A 23,149-nucleotide genomic window follows, 5' to 3' on the forward strand; every position below is an offset into this window, starting at 1 on the left:
GCCCCAGACTGCACGGCTAAACCCGCGCCGCGAAACTCCTAAACCGAGCTGTTTTGGAAGATGTAAATTACATTGGAAAGAAGTAATTAAATCGCTTTTTTCTGATTGCGCAAGGAATACTGTCATGAACTACTCATGACAAGTAATTAAACTGTCACAGATCGGACTAAACTTTCTTTTGGTCATCAGTCTCCTGACTGGTTTGATGCACCCCACCACGAATTCCTCTCCTGTGCCAACCTCTTCATCTCAGAGTAGCACTTGCAATCTACGTCCTCAGTTATTTGCTGGATGTATTCCGATCTACAGTTTTTGGCCTCTACAGTCCCCTCCAGTACCATGGAAGTCATCTCCTCATGTCTTAACAGACGTCCTATCATCCTCATTATCAGTGTTTTCCACATATTCCTTTCCTCTCCGATTCTGCACAGAAACTCCTTACGTTATCAGTCCACCAAATTTTAAACGTTCGTCTGTAGCACCACATCTCAACTGCTTCGATTCTTTTCTGTTCCGGTTTTTCCACAGTCCATGTTTCACTACCATACAATGCTGTACTCCAGACGTACATTCTCAGAAATTTCTTCCTCAAATCAAGACCGATATTTGATATTAGTAGACTTCTCTTGGCCAGAAATGCCCTTTTTGCCTTTGCTAGTCTGCTTTTGATGTCCTCCTTGCTCCGTCTGCCAGTGGTTATTTTACTGCCTAGGTAGCAGAATTCCTTAACATCATCTACTTCGCCGCGCGGGATTACCCGAGCGGTCTTAGGCGCTGCAGTCATGGACGGTGCGGCTGGTGTCGGCGGAGGTTCGAGTCCTCCCTCGGGCATGGGTGTGTGTGTGTGTGTGTTCGTCCTTAAGATAATTTAGGTAAGCTTAGGGACTGATGACCTTAGCAGTTAACTCCCATAAGATTTCACAAACATTTGAACATTTTTCATCTACTTCGTGACCATCAATCCTGATAATAAGTTTCTCCCTGTTCTCATTTGTACTGCTTCTCATTATCTTCGTCTTTCTTCGATTTACTCTCAATCCATATTCTGTTCTCATTAGACTGTTCATTTCGTTCAGCACATCATGTAATTCTTCTTCACTTTGACTCAGGATAGCAATGTCATCCGCGAATCACATCACCTTGAATTTGAATTCCACTCCTGAACCTTTCTTTTGTTTCCATGATTGCTTCCTCAATGTACGGATTGAACAATACGGGCGAAAGGCTACATCTTTGTCTTACACCCTTTTTAATACGAGCATTTCGTTCTTGATCGTCCACTCTTATTATTCCCTCTTGGCTGTTGTACGTATTGTACATGAGCCGTCTCTCCCTATAGCTTATCCCTACTTTTTTCAGAATTTCGAACATCTTGCACAATTTTACATAGTCGAACGCTTTTTCCAGGTCGACAAATCCTACGAACGTGTCTAGATTTTTCTTTAGTCTTTCTTCCATTATTAACCGCAACGTCAGAATTGCCTCCCTCGTGCCCTTACCTTTCCTAAAGCCAAACTGATCGTCAAGTAGTGCACCCTCAGTTTTCTTTTCCATCCTTCTGCCTATTATTCTTGTAAGCACCTTGGATGTATGAGCTGTTAAGTTGATTGTGCGATAATTCTCGCACTTGTCAGCTCTTGCCGACTTCAGAATTGTGTGGATGATGCTTTTCCGAAAGTCTGATGGTATGTCGCACAGACTCATATATTCTACATACCAACGTGAATAGTCGTTTTGTTGCCACTTACCCCAATGAGTTTAGAAATTCTGCCTTATTTGATTTTAAGTTATCCAAGTCTGTTTTAAATTCTGATTCTAATACTGGATCCTCTTCTAAATCGACTCCTGTTTCTTCCTATCATATCAGACAAATTTCCCGCCTCATGGAGGCTTTCAATGTATTCTTTCCACCACTCTCTCCTTTGAATTTAACAGTGGAATGCCCGTTGCACTCTTAATGTTATCACCCTTTCTTTTAATGTCACCTAATGTTGTTTTGACTTTCCTGTATCCTGAATCTGTCCTCTGGACAATCATTTCATTTTCGATGTCTTCGCATTTTCCCTGCAGCCGTCTTAGCTTCCTTGCACTTCCTATATATTCCATTTCTCAGCGACTTTTTATTTCTGTATTCCTGAGTATCCCTGAACATTTTTCTACTTTCTCCTTTCATCGATCAATTGAAGAATTTCTTCTGTTACCCATGATTTCTTCGCAGTTACCTTCTTTGTACCTATGATTCCCTTTCCGGCTTTAGTGATGGCCTTTTTAGAGGTCCGTCCTCTTCAACTCTACTGCTTACCAAGCTGTTCATTATTGCTGCATCTATAGCCTTAGAGGACTTCAACCATATCTCGTCATCTCTTAGTACTTCCGTATCCCACTTCTTTGCATATTGATTCTTCCTGACTAATGTCTTAAACTTCAGCCTACTCTTCATCACTACTACATTGTGATCTGAATCTGTGTCTGCTCCTGGGTACGCCTTACATTTCAGTATCTGATTTCGGAATCTCTGTCTGATCATAATGTAATCTAACCGAAATCTTCCAGTGTCACTCGGCCTTTTCCAAGTAGGATTTCCCAGCCGTGGAGCGCGTTCACGTGTGATCGGTGTGGTAGGAACTCAGATGTTGTCAATACTTCCAGCACCAACACTTGTCAGTGATCAATATTGGATCTTCTAAAATATCCATGTAGAAGTCGAAGAATACTAGCAATACAACGATCGCGAAGGCAGCCCAACACATACTGAATATTAGTTCGCTATTCAACCACCTAGAAGGCGGCACTGTTCATGAAGCTCAGCGACAGCTGGCACCTTATGCCAGAAATCCAAATTCATTGCGGCTAAGCGTCGTCCTACTAAACCAGTCAAATATTTATCACTGAAATTACAATTAAATGTTACGATTGCAAACCCAGTCTCGTGACATTCGACAATGAGCGAAGTATTGAAAATATCTCCTCCTGACGGTTGTGGCGCTGCGACGAATCTCTCGTTGAAATATTAATGTCTCTACCCTCCTTATTGCTGGACAGAAGTTTCCACGTAAAATATTTCATCCTCCTTCCGGCTACCGATGTGTTTAATCGAAATCTTTCACGTAAAATCTATACCTCACTTACAACTGGACGTAGTCATTCTCCTTGCACACGTCTGGACATTGACCACAATAACTGTGCATCCCAACACATACTTCATAAGCCTACTGATCACGGCGAATCTATCACACATCCCGTACTAAGTATAATATTTCTCCAACAACTGATAGTTGGTGACACGAAACAATACTGAAGAAAAATCCGCAATCCATCTTGGTGGGAGCAAAACCACCAGCGTGCGGCCAGTACTGAAACAGTGATCGTGCACATGGCTGCAATATGAGAACTCAGTGCTCTTGGTCACTTCGAAACAGATCACCTACACAACTGTTACGCCATCACTGTGGAAGATGAGATTAAATGTAGAGGTCATCACCTTCGGACAGGAGGAATTTAGACTGCAGCGGCAATGAGAATTTGGATCGCGGAGCGTGGGGGAGGGGTGGGGGGGCATGCCAAGGTAATCCGTGCAATTGTATGAACAGCTGTGCTGCCTTAGTGGCTAACGCACCTGCCTAGCAAACAGGAGACCCGGATTTGATTCCTGGCCTTTAGTCTATATTCATAAAATTTACCTGGAGTTGCTAACAATTTATATGAAGAAGTTTTGAAATTAAAAAAGGATCATGAAGCTTTAGCTGTTAGTCTTGAAGGAAGTTTCAACTTTGTCCCATGAGCAAAACCAGGCTGTAATCAGCAAGTATACAGCACAGAAGAACAAATTAGACGCTGACTTCCATACCTAGCTGAGGGACAACGGCAGTCAACTGTCAAAGGAGATTGGGAATTCGAAGTGGTTGTGGAAACAGTTACATCCAGGAATGATAATCTGAGCAAGGAAAAGTACCCAAGGTTTAAAAGAGGCGAAATAAATCAATGTGCAGCAGCGGTGGTTTGTAAATTAGTCGAATAGGTGAGAAGTTGTGCGATAACCAATCTGTTATCTGTGACAACGAAGGAGGAAACCTGTAACATTCACTTCATTTGTTCCACAATGTCAACGGACATCTATCGGTCCGAATCTGTCACCCCAATCGGTTACAATGCAAGGGGCAGTTCCAAGTGTTCAAAGCAGACAAGAAGACAATTCATTGCATATATGAGGTCGGAAACACAAGAGATAGATTACGTGAGTGTTTTTACATACAGTGTGGCGCACTATGGACGATGGATGCAGCTGACTGAAGAAATATCTGTGACAAACTCGAGCAATCGTTTATAGCGAAATATTGTTTGAATGCCACCTCGTGTCCACATATCGCCCTTGTCAAATGTGACCAAAGAAAAGAGAGAGAGAGAGAGAGAGAGAGAGAGAGAGAGAGAGAGAGAGAGAGAGAGAGAGACGGAATAGATCGAAATACAAGCATAAACGAATTCAGTTAAATGCCTGACGTGTTATCTTAATGTCGGGTTACGTCATTTTGCGAAGTATATAGCCAGTTTCCAGATTTGGTACCACTCAATAGCAGACTACGCTATGACGTCACTATTTTACACTGCCAAAGTAGCTTTCCTCGTTGTTTTACTCTACTTCTCGCTACAGCAAAAAAAAAAAAAAATGGTTCAAATGGCTCTGAGCACTATGGGACTTAACATCTGTGGTCATCAGTCCCCTAGAACTTAGAACTACTTAAACCTAACTAAGGACATCACACACATCCATGCCCGAGGCAGGATTCGAACCCGCTATAGCACCTGATACATTCAGTGCAGAGAAAATTCTCAAAGAACAGTGGAGCCCTACAACTACTGGCTGAGCGCAAGACTGCACAGTTGATAAATAATTCAGAGCATCACTCATAGAGTGCTTACACAGCAGTCAGACACACACATCCACAATAAGAGTTCAATTTTATTGACGCCCTACTTATTAAAAATATGTAATGACAAAATTCTGCTGCTACAAGTTTAACTGTATGTTATTGCTGATTGATAGGGTTAAATAAGATTTCTTTTATTTTATAAGATACGCATTTATTTACCCGCACATAAATACGTCGTACACCTCCGAAGCCATTGCTTCTTTCCTTCTCTTCGCAGAGCCAACCACGGGCATTCGCAGGCAATCACTTTGCCAGGTGGCCCAAACCACCGCTGGTTTATACTGATGGCATTCCAGGGTAAGGTAACCACGAAGTTATATACTGTGCACCTTAATAGGTAGAGCTATCCACCTCTCGTCTTACCTATAAATTTCAGCATCAGAGCCCATACCACGAACAACATAACCTAAGTATAAACGGGGAATTCGACGACGTTATTAGTCGAAACGGGTGCTGCAGCCCATCATGATAATTGACTTTTTTAATAAAAAAATTATTGATAAGATACTTATTGTCAGAACTCTCCCATGCAACTGTTCGCTGCTGCTGTTATGAATCAATGAAATTGATCAAAGGGTGTGGAGCCGAACTAGCATCCTAATCGTCGAGCGGGAATCCGGGGGGGGGGGGGGAGGGGGTTGTATGTAAGGGGCTGGGGTAGGGACACTGGGGACATGGGGTGGGGGCAGGGATGCAGGGGGACAGCGAGCAGGAACTGTAGGATGGGGGTCGTCTTCACAGGGCAGTGACGTGCTGATAGCGTTCCTGGAATGGCCTTTGAGCACGGTTGCAGGTATGACGATATAAAAGTGCTGACCGATGTTAAGCCAGCGAACCCCACCAGAATGCCCAATTACTTCTACTCACACCGTACCCCTCCTACGACACAGATGAATCCATTAATGTACTCGATAATTGCATTTGAATGTAGATTAATGTAAAATCAAATCGGTTAAGCTGTCAATAAGTAGTCATATTGTCACTGATAACACGCGTTTCACGCTGAGATGACAAAAGCCATGGGGATACCTCGGAATTCCGTGTCGGACCTCCTTTTGCACTGCATAGTTCAGGAACTCTACATGGCATGGAATCAGTTACTGGTTGGAAGCCCCCTACAGAAATATTGAGCTATGTTGTCTCCATAGCCGTCCATAAACGCAAACGTTTTGGCACTGCAGGTTTTTGTGCACAAACTAACGTCTCGACTAGGTCCCCTAGATGTTCGATGGGTTTAATGTCGGGGTATGTGGGTGGACTAATCATTCACTCGAACTGTCGAGAATGATCTACAAACCAGTCGTGAACAACTGTGGCAGTGTCATGCACAAAAATTCCGTCGTTGCTTGGGAATATGAAGTCTACGAATGAGTGCAAATGATTTTCAAGTAGCCGAAACATAAATATTTCTGCTAATGATCGGTTCTGTTTGGCCAGAGGACCCAGTCAATTGCACATAAACACATCCCACACCATCATGGAGCCATGCTGACAGTTAGCGTCCATGGCTCCGCGCGGTCGGCGCCACACTCGAATTTTGCCATCATCTCTTACCAGCTAAAATCTGGACTCAACTGACCTGGGGTCTAACCAAAAAGGTCACAAGCCGAGGATTGGCACTGCAGCGATGTCGTGCTGCCAAGGCACTCGCGTTGGTCGCCGCTCTGTCCTAACAGATAAGTGAGTCGTACGTTCGGCATTTATTTTTGTGGTTATTGTTGTGTTGGCAGAAGAGTCAACACCGTGTTACTAGTGGAGGCCGACAGGCACGCGTTTTAGCTCACGCAGGCTGGCGTGAGGAGGGACGTACTATACCGACGTGAGGTCTGGAACATGGCAAGGAATGAGAATTCAGAAAGCGGACGTAATTAGTTTGATACTTAACTTTAATCCATTAATGATGAACGTCGCTTTTGACGGTACATGATTCACAATATCACCTGTTCAGAATACATTCATAGTAACTGAATATGGTGCCTTGCTAGGTCGTAGAAAATGACGTAGCTGAAGACTATGCTAAACGGTCGTCTCTGCAAATGAGAGCGTATGTAGACAGTGAACCATCACTAGCAAAGTCGGCTGTACAACTGGGGCGAGTGCTACGGTGTCTCTCTAGACCTGCCGTGTGGCGGCGCTCGATCTGCAGTCATTGATAGTGGCGACACGCGGGTCCGACGTATACTGACGGACCGCTGCCGATTTAAAGGCTACCGCCTATCAGATGTGGTGTCTGGCGGTCACACTACAGTTATATCACGCACTGTCAGCTCTATGCAAACGTCGCAGCTCCCGGTCGTTAAGTGAAGAGCGTCACTCACAGATCTGTCCGTGGCGAGAGGTAATGCCTGAGACTTGCTATTCTCGGCACTGTCTACACTGTGGATCTCGACATGTCGAATTGCCTTACGATATCCGAAATAGACTAATCCATCCGTGTAGCTCCAACCACCATCCGCATTCGAAGTCTGATAATTCCCGTTGCGCGGCCATAATCACGTCGCAGACTTTTTCACGTGAATCACCTGAGTACAAAAGACAGCTCCGCCACCGTGCTGCCCTTTTATACCTTGCGTACACAACACTACTACCACCACCTGTAGATGTGCATATCACTATCCCATGACTTTTATCACCTCAGCGTGTATTTGTGAAGCTCTTGACATGTTCTGCAAAACAGCGACTGTCGCGAATATAATGAAAAAAACACGTACATGTTGTTCTTATTCTCCACTTCTTCTTTCGAGGAATAGGAAATTCGCCTGGTGCAGCCGTAGTGCAAACTTTAGCCTATGTTCCCTTGGCCTCGCAGTGTCTCTTTTAGCACACAGTGTATATGATTAAACTTATTTTGGTTCTCTTCCTTCTTGCATTCTGTTCAGGTACGTCAGCCACTTTTCTTTATTTTAGTTAATTCTGTCTTCTTTTTTAAAAATATTCACGTCCCTCCACACATCGCTGTTTTTAAATTTTCCCCACGAATCTCAGGAATCTCATTTCTAGAAGGTGTATCTTACTAAGAGGCCTCGGGCATGGATGTGTGTGTTGTCCTTGGGTTAGTTAGGTTTAAGTAGTTCTAAGTTCTAGGGGACTGATGACCTGAGATGTTAAGTCCCATAGTGCTCAGAGCCATTTGAACTATTTTTTACTAAGACGTATAGCCCACGTCTCTGAGCCGTAAAGTAAACCTGGGGCAGTCAATATTTCAGTTTTGCTTCTTTTGTCGGTTCTGTAAATAATGCACACTGGATTGTTGTACGTGGGGCCTTGCGCTAAATTCGGTTTTTGTTTCATTTGAAGATCAATCTCGTAAAATATGTCGCAGCTTAGGTGATGGAACTGTAACACTTGGGATTATTTTTGGTCGGACTGGATATATTTGCCTCGAACAGCCATACTCTTTGTTTCCTTTTGGCTGAGATTTTCGTGTTATACCACGAGCAGATGTTTCGGAGATAACACACATATCTCTGAAGATAATCCTCAGTTTTTTAAAACAATAAGTTAATTACAAATGCACTAATCTATACGAAGCCAAATATATCAATAAATAACGGGTAATGTCAACCTAGCCGGAGCATTGGTCATATAAAAATATTTCACGTAACTGTACGACTTTCCATTAAAGGAATTTGTAATCGTAAACAGGTAACTCAATCCCAGATGATTGGCTGGTTAAGAAGTAAAGAGATCTAGAATCTGCGTCCTTGCGAAGCCGTTGGCCCAGAGGCGTCCAGTTAGAGACTGCTCGCGGCTAAACCACGATCCTCCCCACAGGGGAATACCCCTCAAGTGGAGGATAGAGCTCGGGTATGTTATTTCCGATCCTGCTGGCCTGATTCACCGTTTCACCTCTTCTCATCCTGACGGCTCTCAGTTTGTCGGGACGGACGTTTTTGCGAGAGCATCAGCCAGAGGGGGGAGGAGGGGGAATGGAGAGACACAACTCGTCGCGTCCGCTTGTGTATTGTTATTTTTACGAGGAAGCCAGAGCCGGGCATAGAGTGACGGAGCCATCGATCTCGGGGCGTCGTAAAATATTCAGCGTGACTTGGACGCTGTGCGACTATCAAAGATTCAGGGCGCCCGGTCTCCGCATTGGGAGGGCGAGACGGTGGGGACCGGCACCCTCCCTCCCCCCCCCCCCCCCCAGCCACCATCCGCAGTCCTGCTCGCAGCCTCTGACCAGCACCTCCCTGTCCTCTGTCGCCGAGACAAGCGGATCCGACTGCCCTTCGGCGACAGTGTAAGCGTCCTCGCCTTTGCCTTATTCATGGCTCGCTTCACACCCTCCAGTGTTCGATTTATTAGGATTGACGTGAACCATTCCAGTCTTGACTCTCCTGGTTCAGAATTCATACGCTTGAAACCGACGCGTGCGGATGCCAGAAGGGGACAAACTAAATGTACGTCTCAGGTACAAGTTCTCCTATTGCAGTAGGCACCTTAACTGCAGCAGCACAGTACATAGCTTTCCTAATTAAATTCGCCACAGATAATCCCTCATAGTTGAAGCAGATTTATGATGCCCATACCTACAACAGAGGTAAAACTAACATTTCTTGCACTTTATTAAAGTTTTCATTGCCTGAAGAAGGAAATCCGTATGCAGAAATAGGTACTTTTGATTGTTTAACCTCTAACATAAAATGTCTGAAAAGCAAAAAAGCGATCTTTAAATATAACCTATAATCATATCGTCTGGGCGACTCCTGCTACCCCGGATTTTCATTAAAAACTCACAATTCATAATAACAAAACGTATTTTTTTACGCTCGGAACTAAAAAATAATAGTTCCATTAATGTCAACACTAACCATGTGTAGATACCCTGTAAGCTGAGTCGTATCACATCATTTCGATGAAAGAATCGTTCAAATGATCTGTGGAACATGCGATTATCTGCTTTACACGGAATCCCTGAAAGAAAAGCCACAAAAGACTTTGAGGCGATGTCTAAGCATCAGTACCTTCGTCCCGAGTCCTTCCAGTCTGACAACGGGGGAGTAGACCAGATGCGGTTTAAATTCATAACAACTGAATCGACGGCAGTTGAGAGCTATATACCACAGAAATTAATAAGAGATGGAGATGGTTCAGATCTCCTATGGTACACAAAACGAGACAGAATACTGTTGCAGAGGCAACGAACAAAGCATGCCAAATTTCAAAAAACGCGAAACCCACAAGACTTGTCAAGATTTACAGAAGTTCGAAATTTAGCGCGGTCTTTAATGTGAGATGCTTTTAATAGTTTTCGAGACACTATCTCTAAATCTGGGAGAATACTGAAAGACATTGTAGTCGTATGTAAAGCACGCCAGTGGAAAAATGCAATCAGTACCTTCCTGGACAATAAAAATTGTGATCTTATTGATCTACTAAAGAGACTGCTTACACCACACTTGTCCGTCCTATTCTGGAGTATTGCTGTGCGGTGTGGAATCCGCATCAGGTGGGGCTGACGAATGACATCGAAAAAGTTCAAAGGAGAGCAGCTCGATTTGTATTATCGCGAAATAGGTGAGATAGAACCACAGACATTGGAGTGGAGTGACAATCATTCGAACAAAGCCGATTATCGTTGCGACGGTAGCTTGTCATGAAATTTCAATCACCAGTTTTCTCCTTCGATTGCGAAAACATTCTGTTGACACCCAACTATATAGGAAATCACGATAAAATAAGAGAAATCAGGGCTTGCGCAGAAAAATTTAAATGCTCGTTTTTCCCCCGCGCCGTTCAAGAGTGGAACGGTAGAAAGACTGCTTGAAGGTGGTTCATTGATCTCTCAACCAGACATTTTATTGTGAATAGCAGAGTAATCACGTAGATGTAGATGTAGATTGAGACACGGTATGTGTGTAGTGTGAAAAGTGAAAATTAACTCTAAGTAATGAAAAGTGTGAAGTGATCCACATGAATACTGAAAGGAATTTCGGTTAAACGATAAATAACACAAATCTAAAGACTGTCAATTCAATAAATACTTAGGGATTAAAGTTAGGAATAATTTATACTGGAACAATCACATGGATGCTGTTGAGGGAAGGCTAACCGTAGACTGCGATTTATTGTCAGAACACTTAGAAAATGTAACTGGTCTAGTAAAGAAACTGATTACAATACGCCATCTTCTGGAATACTGCTGTGCGGTGTGGGATCCGCATCACGTAGGATTGACGGAAGACATCGAAAAAGTCCGAAAAATTCTACGGATATGACACGCGAATTCGGGTGCCAATCGTTAAAACAAACGCATTTTTCGTTGTGATGGAATCGCCTCATTAAATTGCTGTAACCAACTTAGAGAGCGAAAATATTTTGTTGGCTTCAACGTACATAGTCAGAAATGATCATCACAGTAAAATAACAGAAAGCAGAGCTCTCACGGAGAGATAAACGTGTTCGTTTTTCCCGTGTGCTGTTCGAGAGTCTCACGGGAGAGTAATAGCTTGAACGTGAACCCTTTGCCAGGCACTTATTTGACAATTATAAAGTAATTATACAGGGTGAAAAATATTTAAACCGACAAACTCTGGGAGGTTGTAGGGGACATCAAAACAAATATTTTTCCCTAATGTAATTTTTTCCTATGAGGATTATTTAAACCGGTGGAGGCTGTATTACGCTCTTCAGTTGTTAGAGGCCGTATTACAATCTTCAGTTGTTAGAGGGGGTATTACGCTGTTCAGTTGTAGGCAACAGCTGTCCACCAGTGTAGTAGTGCATTGTCTCTGTTTACTAATGGAGCGATACACCTGGAGTGAGTACACTGATATTGTTGGTGCGTACTACGTAGCGCACAACAACGGACGAGCTGCACAGCGGGTTTAGCAACAACAATATCCTAATCGCTGTATCCCGCATCACACGACCTTTGCTGCTGTGTACCAACGTATGTGTGAGACGGGGTCATTTAGCAGATTACCTGGACAGGGACGCCGTCGCACGGTAAGAACGCTGCAATTTGAGGAAGCTGTCTTGCAGCATGTGGAGCGGGATCCTTCAATCAGCACTCGTGCAAAGAACAGTCCTTCGAGAGCAAGTGTTACGTCCATTTCACTTACAGCGTGTCCACAACCTGGAACCAGTTGATTATCCACCCAGAGCACAGTTTTCACTGTGGTACCTGGAACACTGTGAAATGCATCCTACATTTCCATCCTCTTTGTTGTTCAACGATGAAGGAACGTTCGGGCGTGATGGAGTCTTCAACATGCACAATTCGCATATTTGGAGTGAGGATAACTCACATGCCACTGTGACTAGCACTCATCAAGTGCGGTTCTTCGTTAATGTGTGGGTCGGTGTTGTTGGGAACTGTTTAATTGGGCCGTATCTGCTACCTAGGGCATTAAATGGCAGGCACTATTACAATTTTCTCGCCAGAGCATTGCCAGAATTGCTGGAAGACGTCCCGCTCCCTACAAGACAACGCATGTGGTTCCAACATGACGGGACGCCGGCACATTTCAGTCGTCGTGTGCGTCGATTCCTGGACCGATGGTTCCCAGAAACGTGGATTGGCAGAGGTGGTCCTGTTCCATGGCCTGCTCGATCCCCAGATATGTCCCCTCTCTCGACTTTTTTGTATGTGGAGAGATGCGCAACCTTGTTTACGCAACTCATGTTGCATCAGAAGAGGATCTGGTTGCCCGGATAGTAGCAGCAGCAGGAACAATTCATGATACTCTTGGGGTTTTTGCTCGTGTCAGACAGAACATGATCCGACGGTGTAACCTTTGTTTAGGTGTCAACGGAGGAATTTTTGAAAATCTACTGTAATTGAAATTGGGTTGTGTTAATGTGTTGCCTCTTGGTCATAAAAAATGGAAAAGTGTTTGTTGGTTTAATTAATTTGCCGCCAGAGAAATCTTCCTCTACCGGTTTAAATACTCCTCACAGGAAAAATGACAGTAGGGAAAAATATTTGTTTTGATGTCCCCTACAACCTCCCAGAGTTTGTCGGTTTAAATACTTCTCACCCTGTATAGATGTAGTTAAACTGAGACGGATTAATATCAAACTGCTCATCATATTCGACTTATTAGCATGATGGATACGCCTGCACATAAAGGAATTGCTCTATGCCCCACTAAATGAACTAAGGTATCTCGGTCGCCGGATTATGGGGACAGAGAGCACCATGCGGGAATAAGTCGGAGCTTCCCAAATCTCTTCAACAAAAACGCAGACATTTCACAGCAATTTCAGTGCCATAATGGTACTCAAAATTCCAGAATGAGATTTTCACTCTGCAGCGGAGTGTGTGGTGATATGAAACTTCCTGGCAGATTAAAACTGTGTGCCCGACCGAGTCTCGGTCGGGCACACAGTTTTAATCTGCCAGGAAGTTCCGTACTCAAAATTGTTAGATTAAAACAACTAACGGACGTACTAAATAAAATCGACGTTCTCATTCTGGCACTATCAGATCAACATGGTTCCCTAGTCAGGGAATGAGTGTGGGAGTGGAGATGCAGGAAAGATAAGTCGCTCCTCGAGGCCAGCTCTTAGTGGCGGTATTGCGTTCCTCCGACCTGTTACGAAGTGTCGGGCGTGATCTGTGTCGTCTGCATGACTGCGTTGAGCGCTCGTGCGGTGTACTGTTGGATTTGTGTTGCTGGATGAAAGGATGGGGGAGGGTGACAGCTGGTGCCGGCACACAGCCTGCTGCTACCGAGCTGCGCCAAAAGGGCCGCCGAGCTTAAACGGCCCAATCCGATGGACGCGTCACCATCCGCAGACTCACGTGCGCTCACCTCATGGCACGCTGCAGAGAGGTTTGGAATTTAATACGGGAGATTCGCGCAAAGACGAGCAACTACACCTCGCCACCACTCCTCCCCTTGGCGCCAAATACTGGCTGTTAAACTTTCCACCACCTGCATTCGAATCGGCTTACCCTCTAGTCGAACGCCACTGCATGGACGTACGTTACCGACATCGGATATGTAGGCGGTTTCTAGAACTGTAGAAAACACGATACCGAGATGGAAATAATTCTGAATCAGGAAATTACATAATCTATAACAAGGCACCAGTAAGAAACTTCCTGGCAGATTGAAACTGTGTGCCGGACCGAGACTCGAACTCGGGACCTTTGCCTTTCGCGGGCAAGTGCTCTACCAACCTTTTTTTTTTTTTGACATATCGTAGCGCTGACCACTTTTTCTTTTTTTTCGCGCTGACCACTTTTATATATATAATCTTTATTGAACAAACTGAGAGTACATATATATACACAAAGCAACAGTTCTTCAAGGTGCCAGTTAAACATATACAAATGAGTGCTAGGAAAACAAATTATTAGAATAACATTAAATACAACAAAATATAACCTATTCCGTCTTCTTCCTTTTTTTTAATAATCCTTAATGAACAAACTAAAAGTATATATATATACACTATGCAAGAGTTCTTCAAGGTACCATTTAAAAATATACGAATGACTGTTAGTTAAACAAAAAATATCAGAAAAACATGAAATACAACAAAATATAACATATTCTGTCTTCTTACTTTTTTTTATTTGTTCTTTTGTCGATGCATGAGAATGTGGATAAGGGTGTTGCACCATGTGACAGGTAGGCATGGCACACCCCAACTTTGAGGCGGGTTAAGGAAGACGCTGCGGAGATAACCGGCAAAAGTTTGTTGGTAAGATGGTTTTCGGGTGAGGGTGCTATGTGCGGTCACAACTTTGTACCAGAAGTCAAAGACTGTATGCGGACCACTCTGAAAGAGGTATTCTAAAGCCTGTCCTCGAAACCAGATTGGGGTATGGTGCTTTGCAAGAGGGTAGTGAAATGTCTGGGGCAACAACAGGAAATCCGGGGTTAACGTCGTTGGCGGGGCACGGAGGTAAAAGCCCACGAGTCGTTGGATGAGAAGCCATACTTTTTGTTTCAGGGTGCTCGTCGGTGTCTTCGAGCTGACAGTCAGGGCAGAGTGGGCAGGTGGCCAGTCCTATGCGATAAAACCGACTATTAGTCGGGAATTTGCCATAGACTAAAACATACCAGAGTGCAGACACAGACGACGGCAAAAAGGGTGCATGCACACACCCCCAAACAGTTCGCCAGTTAATGTCAGGATGCTGTAGAACCATGGGGTCGCAAGGGTTGGACAGCATAAACAAACGATGATAATCTTTCGTCCGAGGAGGACGGGTGACTGGAAGATCGTCCCGAACGTAGCTGAGTTCTATGAAACAATTGGCGACGTGGTACAATAATAGAGAAATAGGTGCCACATTGATCGGTGGATCGAGAGAAGCTGGTCGGAGGATATCTAAGAGACGGTGTGTTAAGGACGGAACCGGCCCCTGCCAGTGCCACCAACTGAGCTACCTAAGCACGACTCACGCCTCGTCCTCACAGCTTTACTTCTGCCAGTACTTCGTCTCCTCCTATCTTCCAAACTTTACAGAAGCTCTAGCCCGGGAAAATCAAAGGCCCCGAGTTCGAGCCTCGGTCCGGCACTCAGTTTTAATCTGCCAGGAAGTTTCATATCAGCGCACACTCCGCTGCACAGTGAAAAATCTCATTCTGGAAAGTACCAGTGAAATGCATGTACAGTCAATCTCCGCGTTGTGAAACATTGCCGTGTAGTCCTATATTGTCCTATCTCTCATGTTATTAATGTATGCCGTTCTTTAAAAAAATCTGAGCCTTCCATCCGAAATGGGCAAGACAACGTCTGAGCTTCACTATTCATATGACGAAATGTTAGCGTTGGAAGTAGTAGTAATTGTAAGCGGAAGCTGCCCTGCGTGGAAGCTGTGTGGCGAGATCGATATGTGTAATCTGTCAGTATTACAGGATTCGAAACAGTTGTACTATGAGCCGCACAGTGTAATAACGACAGTGGCGTTCAGTTAGGAATCTCTCAACAAATGTTTGGGAGCACACAGTAGCCTAACAGTATTCGTGGAGTCGACGTACAGTGGTCAAGTCGTGCCCTGCGGGTTGCGTTCTTCCTCTGTCTGTAACTGCTTACCCTCCCCCTCGCCCACGTAGTGGACGGCATGCAGCGCGCACCACACCCATCTGTGTCGACGAACGGCTAACCCGGTCCTTGTTACATTATCACAGTTGCACGTTGCATACCTAACAGGTTCCAGGGCCAACTAAAATAATATTTTGTGTCCATATAATTAGTTACAGAATTTAAAAATTAAAATGCTGTCATAATCTACTCGATAAGATGTATAATCTTATGTTAAAGGTTTAAAACAATAAAACAAATATTGCGGTAGGAAACTGTATTTATCCAAAATGAGGTTTCCACTTGTAGTGTCGCAAGTTTTTCCGAGCGAACGTTTGTTTTAGGATACCTTGCTGTATGTAACTTCAGGGGCTGACATCTAGCGGCCTACCCGGAAGACACACTAGGATCTGTCACTGCCTGCCATGGGAAAGCTATTCAATGTGTCTTACTGAACGCGTACCTCCAGCGCCTATGAGAATTTAAATAAAGCACAGTAGTTTTTGTGTAATCGCTTTTAAAACTTGTATACTGCACTTTGTTATTAATAGAAAGGTGGTGTGAAAATTGGAGCTTTCTAGCGGGCATATTTTCGGAGACAGAAAAATTTACTTGAAAGTTAGAAAAACTAGACTTAAGAAAGGAACTTCACCTGGGATTTATGACTTGGTTCAAATGGCTCTGAGCACTATGGGACTTAACATCTGGGGTCATCAGTCCCCTAGAACGTAGAACTACTTAAACCTAACTAACCTAAGGACATCACACACATCCATGCCCGAGGCAGGATTCGAACATGTGACCGTAGCGGTCACGCGGTTCCAGACTGTAGCGCCTAGAACCACTCGGTCACCCCGGCTGGCTTAGCATTAGGCATTACGTTTTTATTTCTTACTTCCTTACTAACCAAGTTCGCAAAGCATTTTGCAGACAGTGTCCACATACGCAACCGAATTTATCTGCAAAATTGTATCATTGTACGACAGACAGTTTAAGAGGTATGACGTCATCAACATTTAGAACCTCCCCCATGAACCGTGGACCTTGCCGATGGTGGGGAGGCTTGCGTGCCTCAGCGATACAGATGGCCGTACCGTAGGTGCAACCACAACGTAGCGGTATCTGGTGAGAGGCCAGACAAACGTGAGGTTCCTGAATAGGGGCAGCAACCATTTCAGTAGTTGCAGGGGCAACAGTTTGGATGATTGACTGAACTGGCGTTGTAACACTAACCAAAACGGCCTTGCTATGCTGGTTCTGCAAACAGCTGAAAGAAAGGGGAATCTACAGCCATAATTTTTCCCGAGAGCATGCACCTTTACTGTATGGTTAAATGATGATGGCGTCCTCTTGGGTAAAATATTCCGGAGGTAAAATAGTCCCCCATTCGGATCTCCCTGCGGGGACTACTCAGGAGGACGTCGTTATCAGGAGAAAGAAAACTGGCGTTCTACGGATCGGAACGTGGAATGTCAGATCCCTTAATCGGGCAGGTAGGTTAGAAAATTTAAAAAGGGAAATGGATAGGTTAATGTTAGATATAGTGGGAATTAGGAACGTTCGGTGGCAGGAGCAACAAGACTTTTGCTCAGGCGAATACAGGGTTATAAATATAAAATCGAATAGGAGTAATGCAGGAGTAGGTTTAATAATGAATAAAAAAATAGGAGTGAAGGTAAGCTACAACAAACAGCATAGTGAACGCATTATTGTGGCGAAGATAGACACGAACCCCACGCCTACTACAGTAGTACAAGTTTATATGCCAACTAGCTGTGCAGATGACGAAGAAAATGAAGAAATGTATGATGAAATAAAAGAAATTATTCAGATAGTGAAGGGAAACGAAAATTTAATAGTCATGGGTGACTGGAATTCGGTAGTAGGAAAAGGGAGCGAAGGAAACGTAGTAGGTGAATATGGATTGGGGGGAAGAAATGAAAGAGGAAGCAGCCTTGTAGAATTTTGCACAGAGCTCAACTTAATCATAGCTAACACTTGGTTCAAGAATCATAAAAGAAGGTTGTATACACGGAAGAACCGTGGAGATACTAAATGGTATCAGATAGATTATATAATGGTAAGACAGAGATTTAGGAACCAGGTTTTAAATTGTAAGACATTTCCAGGGGCAGATGCGGACTCCGATCACAAGCTATTGGTTATGAACTGTAGATTAAAATTTAAGAAACTGCAAAAAGGTGGGAATTTAACGAGATGGGACCTGGATAAACTGACTAAACCAGAGGATGTACAGAGTTTCAGGGAGAGTATAATAGAAAAATTGACCGGAATGGGGGAAAGAAATACAGTAGAAGAAGAATAAAGAGCTTTGAGGGATGACGTAGTGAAGGCAGCAGAGGATAAAGTAGGTAATAAGACGACGGCTAGTAGAAATCCTTATGTGACAGAAGAAATATTGAATTTAATTGATGGAAGGAGAAAATATAAAAATGCAGTAAATGAAGCAGGCAAAAAGGAATACAAGCTTCTCAAAAATGAGATAGACAGGAAGTGCAAAATGGCTAAGCAGGCATGGCTAGAGGACAAATATAAGGATGTAGAGGCTTATCTCACTAGAGGTAAGATAGATTCTGTCTACAGGAAAATTAAAGAGACCTTTGGAGAAAAGAGAACCACTTGTATGAATATCAAGAGCTCAGATGGAAACCCAGTTCTAAGCAAAGAAGGAAAAGCAGAAAGGTGAAAGGACTATATAGAGGGTCTATACAAGGACGATGCACTTGAGGACAATATTATGGAAGAGAATGTAGATGAAGATGAAATGGGAGATATGATACTGCGTGAAGAGTTTGACAGAGCGCTGAAAGATCTGAGTCGAAACAAGGCCGCGGGAGTAGACAACATTCCATTAGAACTACTGACAGCCTTATGAGAGCCAGTCCTGACAAAACTCTACCATCTGGTGAGCTAGATATATGAGACAGGCGAAATACCCTCAGACTTCAAGAAGAATATAATAATTCCAATCCCAAAGAAAGCAGGTGTTGACAGATGTGAAAATTACCGAACTATCAGTTTAATAAGTCACGGCTGCAAAATACTAACGCGAATTCTTTACAGACGAATGGAAAAACTAGTAGAAGCCGACCTTGGGGAAGATCAGTTTGGATTCCGTAGAAATATTGGAACACGTGAGGCAATACTGACCTTACGACTTATCTTAGAAGCTAGATTAAGGAAAGGCAAACCTACGTTTCTAGCATTTATAGACTTAGGGAAAGCTTTTGACAATGTTGACTGGAACACTCTCTTTCAAATTCTGAAGGTGGCAGGGGTAAAAAACAGGGAGCGAAAGGCTATTTACAATTTCTACAGAAACCAGAGGCAGTTGTAAGAGTCTAGGGACACGAAAGGAAAGCAGTGGTTGGGAAGGAAGTGACACATGGTTGTAGCCTCTCCCCGATGTTATTCAATCTGTATACTCAGCAAGCAGTGAAGGAAACAAAAGAAAAACTCGGAGTAGGTATTAAAATCCGTGGAGAAGAAATAAAAACTTTGAGGTTTGCCGATGACATTGTAATTCTGTCAGAGACAGCAAAGGACTTGGAAGAGCAGTTGAACGGAATGGATAGTGTCTTGAAAGGAGGATATAAGATGAACATCAACAAAAGCAAAACGAGGATAATGGAATGTAGTCGAATTAAGTCGGGTGATGCTGAGGGAATTAGATTAGGAAATGAGACACTTATAGTAGCAAAGGAATTTTGCTACTTGCGGAGCAAAATAACTGATGATGGTCGAAATAGAGAGGACATAAAATGTAGACTGGCAATGGCAAGGAAAGCGTTCCTGAAGAAGAGAAATTTGTTAACATCGAGTATAGATTTGAGTGTCAGGAAGTCGTTTCTGAAAGTATTTTATGGAGTGTAGCCATGTATGGAAGTGAAACATGGACGATAAATAGTTTGGACAAGAAGAGAATAGAAGCTTTTAAAATGTGGTGGTACAGAAGAATGCTGAAGATTAGATGGGTAGATCACATAACTAATGAGGAGGTACTGAGTAGAATTGGGAAGAAAAGGAGCTTGTGGCACAACTTGACTAGAAGAAGGGATCGGTTGGTAGGACATGTTCTGAGACATCAAGGGATCACCAATTTAGTATTGGAGGGTATCGTGGAGGGTAAAAATCGTAGAGGGAGACCAAGAGATGAATACACTAAGCAGATTGAGAAGCATGTAGGTTGCAGTAGTTGCTGGGAGATGAAGAATCTTGCACAGGATAGAGTAGCATGGAGATCTGCATCAAACCAGTCCCAGGGCTGAAGACCACAACAACAACAACATTTAGAAGCGTGAAAAAAACTAACCTTTGCTTAAAACGGTGCGCAAATTACCCAAGATACACTCACACACTATTTTATAACGAGAGGACTTGGCGATCTCCAATGAATTTTCAATATAATTTGTTTCTAACGTTTTGTCCCTTATATGCTTCACGTAAAATGTAAGGGGCATTCAAATGAAACCCGGTTTCTATTGTAAGCCAACAGTAACTGTTTTATTAACTCAAAAATATAGTTATACACAGTACACATGCTGAAAAATAATTTCCAAAACTGTAGGCACATTTATCTCATTGCGACGCTACCCGGTCGGTTCCATTCTTGAAGAAGCTAGTAGGCTGTTGTCGGTTCGAGGCCTGAATTGACGCTTGCTTTCCAGTTCAAAATGTTGGCACCATGTTTCGTCACCTGTGACAATACGCGACAGAAAGCCTTGTTCCTCCTGATGATAACGTTTCAGATGACTCATAGACAGCCGGCCGAAGTGGCCGAGCGGTTCTGGGCGCTACAGTCTGGAACCGTGCGACCGCTACAGTCGCAGGTTCGAATCCTGCCTCGGGCATGGATGTGTGTGGTGTTCTGAGGTTAGTTAGGTCTAAGTAGTTCTAAGTTCTAGGGGACTGATGACCTCAGAAGTTAAGTCCGACAGTGCTCAGAGCCATTTGAACCATTTGACTCAAAGGCAGCGCCATTCGATTACTGCGCTGTTCGGCGGCCAGTTGGTGGGGAACCCATTGCGCACAGATTTTTCGAAAGTTCAAGTGTTAATGCATTATGGTGTGGGCGGTGCCCACGCCAAGACCCAGTAACCGAGGCCGGCCGCGGTGGTCTAGCGGTTAAGGCGCTCAGTCCGGAACCGCGCGGCTGCTACGGTCGCAGGTTCGAATCCTGCCTCGGGCATGGATGTGTGTGATGTCCTTAGGTTAGTTAGGTTTAAGTAGTTCTAAGTTCTAGGGGACTGATGACCACAGATGTTGTCCCATAGTGCTCAGAGCCATTTGAACCAGTAACCGATGGACCTCGTGTACAGTGATTCTGCGATTGTTCAAGCGTTCACTTCCGCAACCATTTCCGGTGTGATGACACGATGAGACTGTCCAGGACGAGCAGTGATTTCCAGTGACTTGCGCCCATCAAGGAATCGTTTGCGCCATTCCACAACACTTGAAAGATTCAGACTGTACTCACCGTGCACAGCGTTCATCCGTAGATACATTTCACGGCCTCCAACTCCCTCCGCTGTCAAACATCTAATCACTCCTCGTCGTTCTTGCTTCGTCGCCTGCATGTTCGGTAGTGGACGGTAACTTGTGTGAGCACCTTCTCTTCGGCGTGAAAGCACACTGGCTCTATGCAACATCAAACGGTGCGTAAGTGTCACTCTCTCTATCAATAGATGGCGCCACCACACTCGCACCTACGTGGTGCCACCATACTTGTACGGCAAAGGTAGACGCACTGAGCCGGCCGAAGTGGCCGAGCGGTTCTAGGCACTCCAGTCTGGACCCGCGCGACCGCTACGGTCACAGGTTCGAATCCTGCCTCGGGCATGGATGTGTGTGATGTCCTTAGGTTAGTAAGGTTTAAGTAGTTCTAAGTTCTATGGGACTGATGACCTCAGCAGTTAAGCCCCTTAGTGCTCAGAGTCATTTGAACCATTTTTTAGACGCACTGACCAGGTTTCATTTGAATGAACCTCATTCTAACGCATTAACTCTTCTGTAAAGTGATCACACATTTGAAGCTGTTTTATACATGGGAGTTCGATTCTTTGGAAAATCAGGGGTTTGGGGGTATACTGGTAATGCTAGTAAAAGACGATGAATAACAAATACCTGTAACGCCAGGCAGAAGGGATATGAAAGAAATCAGTTGATTGCGCCAAATATTTTACAATAATTTATTAAAGATTAAATATACGAAATATGATTTAAATATTTACGTGTATATGTCGGCCGTCTTTGTTTGCTCATAACGAAAAAAAAAATCAGTATAAGAACATACGGGAGTCATAAATGTTATTTAAATTAACAGACTACATTTATTATGAAAATCAGAAATTACAGATGTTACAAAAAGGAGTACCAGCAAGGGCATTAACAAAATGTCGTCAACAAAATAGTGAAGCATTACAGCGCTACCTAAGGCGCTCTGTAACTGGTGACAGCACTCTGGCAAGGAGACAACTCAAGCAATCGTATTACTTCGTACAACCGGTCCTTAATTAAATACCCGCGGGAGAATCCCAACAACACTCTGTGGCCGAATCGCTCACATACTGTTAACACCCCCTCCCCCCCACCCCCAGGGGACTCGCGACTTTTTTGTGAGCTCGTGCTGGCACACATGGGGCCCCTGCCCTTGAAATACACCTTCCTTTTCTGTGCTGCATGTTTATCCTTCTACCATTCCTTCTCCCCTCCCTTTGGGACCATGTCTTGTGTATAGTTGGGAAACCGAAACTTGTGAAAATGTCGGAAGACTTAGATGGATTTCATTTTTGTCTTTCTCTCCTTTCTTGTTTTGACTTCTTCTGTCCTTCTTCCACTACGGCGTTGCGGTTCCCCATTTCGACTTTCTTTCTGTCTATGCGTACCTGAAAGCTATCTCATGAGTTTGCTGCATAAAGGATAACTGGGTAATACATAACTCCCAGCAGGTAGGGATCACGCATACAGCCTTGGGAAAGACCAGGCGCAGAGAGGGGTGTTACCTTACCAACTGCCGATTGGCCCCCTGTCTGGAGTTCGAGAGGTGTGATCTGATGTGTGAAGACTCACCTAAATTGAGTGTGCTCCCCTTGGGTGGCCTCAGTAAAGAGCAGCGCGCCACTGGAGATGCTGGAAATCATGGGGGATTCCCCCACGATTAGTACGTCAACTCCATCGACGCGACCTCCGTCTGATAAATGGAAATGGAACGA

Source organism: Schistocerca nitens, chromosome 8 (assembly GCF_023898315.1).
Source record: "Schistocerca nitens isolate TAMUIC-IGC-003100 chromosome 8, iqSchNite1.1, whole genome shotgun sequence".
In the NCBI taxonomy this organism is placed as follows: Eukaryota; Metazoa; Arthropoda; class Insecta; order Orthoptera; family Acrididae; genus Schistocerca; species Schistocerca nitens.